Genomic DNA, 11,377 nt, shown 5'->3' with positions numbered 1-11,377 from the left:
ATTGTTCGTACTTGGTTTTATTTTATTTAGTTAATTGTAAATCGTCGTATGAATCTGTTTTGTCATCTGGGGTTCCTCAGGGTTCTGTTCTTGGTCCGATTTTATTTACCCTCTATACGTCACCATTAGGGGGTATTGTCAGAAAATATGGTCTCAGCTTTCATTTGTATGCCGATGATACTCAATTATATATTTCATTTACGCCTAATTGTCCATCCTCTTTCAATTTATCACTGTATTAGTGAAATTAGAAAATGGATCTCAAAGAACTTTCTAAAATTGAATGATGATAAAACCGAATATTTGTTATTAGGTTCAAGGCATCAATTAAGTAAATCTGCACATGATTACCCCCCTGTTGTAATTGTGATATATTTTCATCTTATTATGATCGTAATATTGGTGAAATCTTTGATACTTTTATGCTTATGAGAGATCAAGAAAATATTATTTGTCAATTGTGCTATTTTAATATCACAAATAAAGGTAAAGTACGTAAATTTGTAACTGTAGAGGCCACTAAGTCTCGATTAGATAACTTTAATTCACTTTTAGTTGGTTTACCTTTAAAGGAGCTAAATCGCTAACATTTGGGACCTAGAAATTGACAAAAGTGGGTCGCAACGCATATAATACTGTAATATGAATGTATACAAACTGATTTACATTCAATGGTTTCCGTTTTTACTCCAATTTCAAATCAGTTATGTTCGGCGAAATAAGCCAGCAGTCTCAATCGAGTGCAAATTTCTAGCGTCTGGTTATTCCAGTCTACATACGGCGTTTGATTTGGTGCAATGTGCCTAGCCTCGTCCCTCGAGTCTCTTGATACATCTGGGGCTGAAGCGCATTATGGTACACGATTCGTGTAACAATGGTAAAATGTTTATTTTGTCTTAAATATTGGATATCAAAAGCCCATCTTTTTCCGGTAAGATCACAACATGAATGTTGATTTAATTTTACAAATAAAGGGTGTTTTCAATGTTGAAGATTTTGGATGATATTGAGTTAGAGACTTAGCTACTTTAAAGCTTATAGAATACTGCAGCTAGACTTGTTACTTTAATTAAGAAATGTGACCACATAACTCCTGTTTTATCTAATTTACACTGGTTACCTGTTAAATATCGAATTGATTTTAAGATTTTATTACTTACTTTTAAATGTTTAAATAATTTAGCTCCTGTTTACCTCTCAGATCTTTTAGAACTTTATACACCTGGCCGAACATTACGTACATCAGATAAACTACTTTTAAAGCCAAAAACTTTTCAACTAGTCTCTTCTGGTCAGCGCTCTTTTACTTATCAAGCACCTGTTTTATGGAATAATCTACCATTTAGTTTAAGATGTTGTACATCTCTATATTCTTTTAAAAACAACTTAAAACACATTTATTTAATCAGGCTTTTAACTGACTCTGTATACAATCGTTAACATGTTCATAATCTTGTTGTTTATTTATGATTACATTGTCATTTTGTAAAGTGCCCCTGACCATGTTATATGAAAGAGCACACTATAAATATGCTGTAATAATAATAATAATAATAATAATAACCCCTGCATTTTAGGCAATATGTGATATATTTGTGAATTTTGTTGTCCCATTCAGTGGAAACTTAACTAATATCCTTAAAAGGATTAAAAGATCTTGAATAAGAGAAGGAGTCCTATTGATTTTATCTCACCTCCATACATTTCTTGCAAAATGTGGGCGTATCTTTCATGGCAAATGCTGGTCATCGCTAATAGCAGTGAATTTTTGGATAGATAAGGGTCGCAAGGAAAGCATGTATAAAAAATTTCTATCCCATCGCTTTTTTAATTTCCCCCATCACTCGGCAAACCTCGGCAGATTCCGGTGAGATAGATTTAACGGAAGTGAGATGGGGTTGAAATAAAGATCGACTGTTCAGTTAACTAATCGTGACCCTCGCAACCAGGGGTCTTTCAACCCAGGGATCAGTATAGAGCATAGCAGGGTTTTCTTCTAAAAAGTCTACGTTCTAGAAGTCCCACTTCTATATCAAAATCAGGCGTCGTTGTATCTAACAGCATAATTACTTGCGTGCAATAACCTGAAGAAAGGAGTACTTCCGGCCAAATTATTAAAGTTCGCCAGGCCTGATATTACTACGGCATATAAGTAAGTATAGTCGTGTAACAGAACGATATAATCGTATAAAAATCAATTTTATTATGTTTTTAATGAATATAAACAAACAGCACTGACATTTATCATTATAAAACAGTATTATTTTGTAAAATAAAAAAAATAGGGTAATATTTGTTATTTGATGAGCTCACTGAACAACCCTGATTACTTGGCCAATGCAATGTAAAGCTTAAGGATATCTATTAAAGATGTATTCTGTAAGTGCTAAATCGTCCTAATGAAGGTCTGTCGATTGGTCTCAGATATTCTACAACTCATATACTAAACATTCATTCATATCCTAGAACATAGGCTATATTGATTTTCAACGGATTTTAATACGATTTCTAATAATTGAAGTATAAAATGGATAATCGAGACTTTGTGTATTATCGCAACAATAGTAGCAGTGATAATCGAAACTACACTGTTCTTCAAAAGGCAATAACTCTACTCAGAATGAAGTAGTTTGACTTTAATTTTCAACATGACTATTCTTTAATTATTATAGCAAGAACTGTAATAAATTACCCGGCTAGCTATATTATATTATTATAGAAAGAACTGTAATATATTACCCGGCTAGCTATATTATATTATTATAGTAAGAACTGTAATATATTACCCGGCTAGCTATATTATATTATTATAGTAAGAACTGTAATAAATTATTCGGCTAGCTATATTATATTATTATAGCAAGAACTGTAATATATTACCCGGCTAGCTATATTATATTATTATAGCAAGAACTGTAATATATTACCCGGCTAGCTATATTATATTATTATAGTAAGAACTGTAATAAATTATTCGGCTAGCTATATTATATTATTATAGCAAGAACTGTAATATATTACCCGGCTAGCTATATTATATTATTATAGCAAGAACTGTAATATATTACCCGGCTAGCTATATTATATTATTATAGTAAGAACTGTAATAAATTATTCGGCTAGCTATATTATATTATTATAGAAAGAACTGTAATATATTACCCGGCTAGCTATATTATATTATTATAGAAAGAACTGTAATAAATTACCCGGCTAGCTATATTATATTATTATAGTAAGAACTGTAATAAATTATTCGGCTAGCTATATTATATTATTATAGAAAGAACTGTAATAAATTACCCGGCTAGCTATATTATATTATTATAGAAAGAACTGTAATAAATTACCCGGCTAGCTATATTATATTATTATAGAAAGAACTGTAATAAATTACCCGGCTAGCTATATTATATTATTATAGAAAGAACTGTAATATATTCCCCGGCTAGCTATATTATATTATTATAGAAAGAACTGTAATAAATTACCCGGCTAGCTATATTATATTATTATAGAAAGAATTGTAATAAATTACCCGGCTAGCTATATTATATTATTATAGAAAGAACTGTAATAAATTACCCGGCTAGCTATATTATATTATTATAGAAAGAACTGTAATAAATTACCCGGCTAGCTATATTATATTATTATAGAAAGAACTGTAATAAATTACCCGGCTAGCTATATTAAATTATTATAGTAAGAACTGTAATAAATTATTCGGCTAGCTATATTATATTATTATAGAAAGAACTGTAATAAATTACCCGGCTAGCTATATTATATTATTATAGAAAGAACTGTAATAAATTACCCGGCTAGCTATATTATATTATTATAGAAAGAACTGTAATAAATTACCCGGCTAGCTATATTAAATTATTATAGTAAGAACTGTAATAAATTATTCGGCTAGCTATATTATATTATTATAGAAAGAACTGTAATAAATTACCCGGCTAGCTATATTATATTATTATAGAAAGAACTGTAATAAATTATTCGGCTAGCTATATTATATTATTATAGTAAGAACTGTAATAAATTACCCGGCTAGCTATATTATATTATTATAGAAAGAACTGTAATATATTCCCCGGCTAGCTATATTATATTATTATAGAAAGAACTGTAATAAATTATTCGGCTAGCTATATTATATTATTATAGAAAGAACTGTAATAAATTACCCGGCTAGCTATATTATATTATTATAGTACGAACTGTAATAAATTATTCGGCTAGCTATATTATATTATTATAGTACGAACTGTAATAAATTATTCGGCTAGCTATATTATATTATTATAGAAAGAACTGTAATAAATTATTCGGCTAGCTATATTAAATTAAAATTAAAATTAAGTGGTTTGTTTATATTGATTGTTATTAACACCTTTTTGTTTAATTCAATGAATAATTAATTAATTAAAGAATCCACCATTTATAAGAGCTCTGCTTTTGATAAAATAACTCTCAAATAATAACACAGTTTTAAGATAAAATATAGATGATTGGGAACAAAACCAATTATTGTCTTGTACTGAAAATGAACCCGATCAACTTATATCAATCTTGATATTGGCGAAAAAAGGAAAACATATTTCCCAGTAGCTGTAAAATACCTTTCAAAATGCAATATGCCATCCGTTTATTGATTTGTCGTATCATATCTTTCCTCAAGAGCGAACAATAACTTGTTTATTAAACTTTTCATATGTTATTCTAGTTTGTTGGTGGTGATATTTAATTATTCTATTGACAAGTTTGAAATCAGAATGAGGTTTAACGTCCTCCCCAACCTGAAGCGAGCGAACCCGCGACCTTCAGACTAGCGAGCCAGTGTCTTACTCACTTACAAAAATATTATTTATTGGTATTAGCGAAAAAAACAAAAACATATTCCCCAGTAACTGTAAAATACCTTTCAAATACAATATAACATCCGTTTATTGATTTGTAGTATCATATCTTTCCTCAAGAACGAGCAATAATCTGTTTATTAAACTTTTCGTATTTTATTCTAGTTTGTGGTTGGCGATATTTAATTATATATTGTATTGACAAGTTAGGAATAAAATGAGGTTTAACGTCCTACCATCTTGAATCATTAGGAGACTGATGTCCCCCACCGAAATCCCCAAATAAACAGATGACACATATTCATCTATTGCACATTTATCTTTTTCAAAAGTATCGAATTGATTATCTATGCTTACGATCAAACTCAGTCATGTTTTGAACTACCTGGTACTCAATTTCATCACTCTCCATCAGTTAAAATCAAAGTTATCTTGTCCCAAAGAATCGACCAAGGAAATTGCTTAGCTCTGCTTAACTTTAGCGGGAAATATTAATCATTGAGCTCAGCCAAGACATTCGACTAATAAACATCTATACCTCAATTAAAAGCAGGGTTGTTATGTTCCAAAAGTCTTGACCAATCAAATTCGTATCGCTATACTCAGATTTTCATCGCTCTCACCCAATTAGAACCAAAGTATTCGTGGTCCAAAGTATCAACCAATCAAATTACTTATCCATGCTTAGCCTTAATGGAAAATGCGCATGATCGAACTCTGTCAAGGCATTCACCTAATAGATACCTACACCAATTTTGGACATTCTACCTGAATTAGATGGAGAGTTACTGTGTTCCAATGTCTCAACCAATCAGATTGAAGTCTCAAATATGCCCAAGCAGAAATGCTCAGCATCGAACTTTGTTAAGGTATCGATGTAATGAAACTATACACCAAGTTTAATCACTCTCACTTGATTAGAACCAGAATTATCATGTCCAAAGCATCAACCAATCAAATTGCTCATCTCTGCTTACCCTAAGCAGAAATGTCAATCTTTGAACTTTGTCAAGGCATTCACCTAATGAACGCCTTCATCAAGTTTGAACATTTTACCTTAATTTCCAAAGAGAGTTATTGTGTTCCAAAATCTCAACCAATCAAATTGCTTGCTTTTCGCTCTGCTTGCCCTGAGCAGAAAATGCTCATTATCGAACTTAGTCATGGTATTGATGTACTTAAACTATACACCAAGTTTCATCACTCTCACTTAATTAGAACTACAATTATCGTGTCCCAAAGCAAAAACCAATCAAATGGGTTATCTCTGCTTACCCTGAGCAGAAAAATGCTCAGCTTCGAACTCCATCAAAGCATTGACCCAATAAACACCTACACCACGTTTTGGGTTCCAAAACGTGTGAAGGACAGGTAGACAGACGGACGTATGGAAAGACAGGCAGACAGACGGACCCATTTTAATAGTGCCCTGCTTTCTTCGAAAGGTGGGGGACATAAAATGAAATTAAATGACGAACTATGAATATGAACCGCTTGAGAGGATACATTATCAATCAATCGTGCAATATGTAATGGAAATACCTGGATGTTCGTGCGTTCAAGAAATTTATGCTGTCCATATATACCAGTGAAAGTTGCCAATGGTGTACGTAACAAACCCATGGCGCAAGCAAAGCACGCCCTCCGCCATAAAAAGCAGTTTTGGGAACTCAAAAATTGCATCGATAGTTTAAACTCAGCCATTGCGTTGATACAATTTTAAAATCGATGTGTTCACCGTCTATATGTCACAGTGTCAATGAGAAAGATTGTATGACAGTTGGACGACCATCACATGACCATAAGCAGATTCTTGCGAAAAAAAGGGTCGTCAACGTTCTAGTAGATCCCACAATATATCTGCAAGAGAAGATGGGGCTCTTTTGATACTCTTCAGTGTCAAGTACTATATGTTCGTAATCGGCTATTTCATTCATATGACTGTAAGCTTATACTAGTAAGTTGGAGGTAACCTCAATGGACAAAGGTATCAAATAGAGATCCTGGACAGTGTTGTAGTGCTCCACTTTGACAATCATCTTCTTCTCACAAGACCTTTCTTTATGGTCTGAATCCAGTTAAGCATATCGGAGACACTACCTTGGCCAGCCAGAAGCCCTTGTGTCTCTCGCTTAGCTGGTTCGGTTCAGTGTTTCCACGGGGCAGTTCAGGAAGACGGAATACCCTCCAGAAAGTATAACAGCTAACCACTATCACTATATTCAATTTGGGGTTTTGTGATCCTTTTTTATATTTTGCGTGGCAGGAAATAGGCTAAAGAAGAATGACACACAGTTTAGCTTACTGTCTCCCAGAAAGGGGCGTGTCATTACAGTACTGTATTCGATCTAGTCAATCATAATAAAATACAATGAAAAAGTTAAAGTCACTAGATTACAATAGATTTACATATGAAACATCAGCGGAAGGGTGGAAGATGCTAATACACGTTGCTTTACGGAGACACTATTTGTAATTCACGTAATGGGGTCGACACATGTTCTTAGTCAACTCTTTTCGTTTCGGATCGAAGTTATCAGATGTTGTAGTTGTCACAATATAGTCTAGAGTGTTCACAATAAAGTCTAGAGTGTTCACAATATCGCCTGGATTCGATTGTCATATAACATTATCTCGATAATAAACAGTGTCGATTGAAGATATACGGACGGACCAACGGACGGACAGACAGAGTACCCTTTTAACAGTCCCTTGACGGACGAGTAATCTATTTACATTAACTGATACTAGTCTGAATTCATGCTTTAAACATAACCAGTGAAAATATTGATTTACAATATCAACTTTCTACCAACCATTAATTATTACCGGAAACTTCACAGTTGGCAATAAATAGATTATTTAACTAGTAACACGTTACCTTAAAATGAAAATTTTACCTACAAAAAAAAAAGCCGACAGTGAGGCTGATCCTCCCCACCCCCTCCGAAATCCGAAAATAAATAGATGACACATATTAATTAATTGCACATTTATCTTTTTCAAAAGTATCGAGCAATCAAACTGATTATCTATACTTAATCTAATCATAAAATGTTCATATTATGCTAGCTAGTCATAACTCGAAGCCTTCGTATTTTCCATAAATTCAGCGGCGAAACACGAAGTCAGTGTTTTATACATTTTATTAAAATATTCTGTAATTTGGAACAGTAAAATAATGTTGAGCTTGGACACCCTACCAATCTGAATAAAACACAAGTCCTATTTCGTTTCGTTTTTTATAGTTCAAAATTTCGTTTTACTTGTCTTTACTGCACTAGGATCTGGAAGAGTTGTTATCATTGACGTGTTCTGAATGGTGTAAAGAGATAAACCAATGAAACGGTCTGTTACGGCGAGCTTCAGGCGTGTTTTGTACGGGACTGTGGGTAATCCACTAGTAACATCAATGCTGATTGGTTAATTGATGTCTGCCATCGAAAGTATAAAAAAACGAAACGAAATATAGATCTGTATTTTAATCAGATTGGCACTCTACAAATATCCGACAGTATATAATTGACCTAAAATACGCTTATGGTCAATTAATGTGCCCATAAATAGAATAATATCTTGTTGAACAAGAGTCACTCACATAGACGTAGGCAGTGGAGGTGGGACTGTACGCCTACCTCTCCCCAGATTCGGTGATAGGTGAACGGTTCATATTTCGGGCAATGTATTTCCTTTATTTAGGGCACAAATATCAGAGAATGGGGAAGATTAAGTTGTTTTTAGTTAACATACTGTAAATTTATATTGTTGTGTAACGGTAAATAATTGAAAATAAACACCAATCGCAGGTTTTAGGAAATTTTGTTTTAGTTAATGATTGGCTGATTCTGAAAATTTGGGAGACAAAGAAAATTTTCAGGGAAATTGCCAGCCCCCCCCCACTCCCTATGCCTATATGGTCACTCATCCCTTGCAACAGGCTCTATATTCTTTCTTCTAGGCAATTTCGGTTGGTATCTGAAACGAAGACACCTGTCCAAGTCACTATATTGTTACTCATTTACAAAACTAACTATATATTATTTATTGATATTAGCGAAAAAAGCAAAACATATTTCCTAGTGGCTATAAAATACCTTTCAAACACAATATGACATCCGTTTATTGATTTGTCGTATCATATCTTTCCTCAAGAACGAGCAATAACCTGTTTATTAAACTTTTCTTTTTTTATTCTACTTTGTGGTTGGAGATATTTAATTATATATTGTATTGACAAGTTAGGAATAAAATGGGGTTTAACGTCCTACCATCTTGAATCATTAGGAGACTGATGTCCCCCACCGAAATCCCAAAATAAACAGATGACACATATTGATTAATTGCACATTTATCTTTTTCAAAAGTATCGAATTGTTTATCTATGCTTACGATCAAACTCAGTCATGTTTTGAACTACCTGGTACTCAATTTCATCACTATCCATCAGTTAGAATCAAAGTTATCTTGTCCCAAAGAATCGACCATGTGGCAACCCTTGGTCTATCAATGGTGTTGGTGTTGTTGAAGCCTATAGATGGTCCGAACATTGACCTGGAAGTTATTTTCCAAGTGACTGGTTCCTCTGAGATGTCGTGAGTAGTGGCATGCTGCTGACGTTGTAGTGTGAATGATTTAACCAGGTATAGGGGTGCATTTTATAGGGCTGGTCCCGGTGAACAGCACGTGTGGCATGAGTTACATGAAAATTATTGAGAACACATTAACATCTCAAAAGTCAGGTTGCGTTTTTGAGAACATTTCCTGGGTTCAATTATGTGTTTGGGAAGGAGCCCTATTGCTCAGGTAAAATTGGAGATGTTGTCACAAATATACAAAAAAACAATTAGCAAATTTATGCAATGAGTCTATTCAGAGTAAAATACCAACCTGACGTTTCTTTTGCTGGTTAGTACATATACACAGAGTAAAAATACACAGAGTGGCGACTCGCATTACGGCCCATAGTAACACAGCGACGCGCAATGCATCTTGGGAATTGTCTGTAATAAACACACACCGACAGTTCGCCCAACGACATTACGATATCTATATCGATGAACTAAATCTCTTTAATTTCGTAGTTTTATAGTATTTTCGGTAACAAAACTACCGAGAATTATCACATACAATCATACGTTAGTTGTGTGTGTTTTTCGGGAATTTATAAAACATGATTCATATTTTTAAAACATGCATAGATAAAGCGTGGTACAGCCCGGAATGAAGTGAGAGACGGCATTTGTGACGGTTTATGAATTGGTCTATAAGGCCGTAAATTATTGTCGATTTTAAAAAGTTTTTATTAACTTTAAAACTAATCCACCAAATACTTGTTGTTTCGATTCCCAGATTTGAAATGTAATTTCCATACACCTTAAATTTGAAAATGCCAAAGTGACACGCCCTTTTTTGGATAAGACCTTTTTTACTCAATATCAACATGATTTACCCTTGCCTTCTAGAGCTTATTACTGTGTACTTCTCTTATTTATGTTATGTTAATAAAGTAAGCTTTCATTAAAATATAAAAAAATAATTTAAGAATATTAAAATCGAATTTCAAATAGGCATATAACGTTTTCCAATAAACAGATTTGAGCCGATGGTTGTTTTCCAAGATAAAATACCTTTGGCCCCAACGTTGACTCACTGTGTGCTTTTATGATTTTTGTTCTATTAATTAATGTAGGCTTTCAATTAAAAATAATAATAATAATAATTAACGATATTAAAATTCTATTTGAAATAGGCCTATAAAATTTTTTAATAAACATTATTTGAGTTGATTGGTTTCTCTTTTTACAAACAAGTATAAACCAAAAACAACTTTAGAATGAATACTTTGCATATTGCTCTGGGTGTCATGTAATGTTTTGACTGACTTTATAGGCCCCCTAATACTATGGCATTATCCATTTTACGCTGCTACACAAGACTATATTAAATTATTATAAATCTGAAGTTTGCTCTAGATATCCATGACATTAGGTCTGATCTGTGTTCAGAGTTACTTTTATTTTTGTGATTTTTTTTTGTCAACTGATTATTTAGAAATAGAAAATTTAGTTTATACTGTGTACTTATGGAATTATCTGCCATGAAAACTGAAGTTAACCATACAGCATACTATTACTAGATAATGACAGAGTAAATTAAAATTATTTTGAATTACTGAATGGTTTAAAATTAGTGACAGTGCTTCAGTAAATATTTTATTGGTCGGATTAAGGCCTACCAGTAAAAGGGGAAATGTGATTTTGAATAGCATAACAGTATTAGGCTTACTGTATTAAAAGTTTATTGCAACTGAAAATTGAGCAAAATAATATTTTTGTTATGAAATTTGGAAAAGTATATAACATACCATCTACTTAACACTTAAATTGTTTACCACAAGTACATAGAATCACATTTTTCGATACACAAAACATAGAATGTAAAAAGAACATGTGCTTACGATTTAAAATTTGATCCTTTAAAAATCACAACTACATGTAATTCTAAAATTA

The sequence above is a fragment of the Patella vulgata genome, chromosome 9 (genome assembly GCF_932274485.2).
Source record: "Patella vulgata chromosome 9, xgPatVulg1.2, whole genome shotgun sequence".
NCBI classification, from domain to species: domain Eukaryota; kingdom Metazoa; phylum Mollusca; class Gastropoda; family Patellidae; genus Patella; species Patella vulgata.
This window is presented reverse-complemented; position numbering follows the sequence as displayed.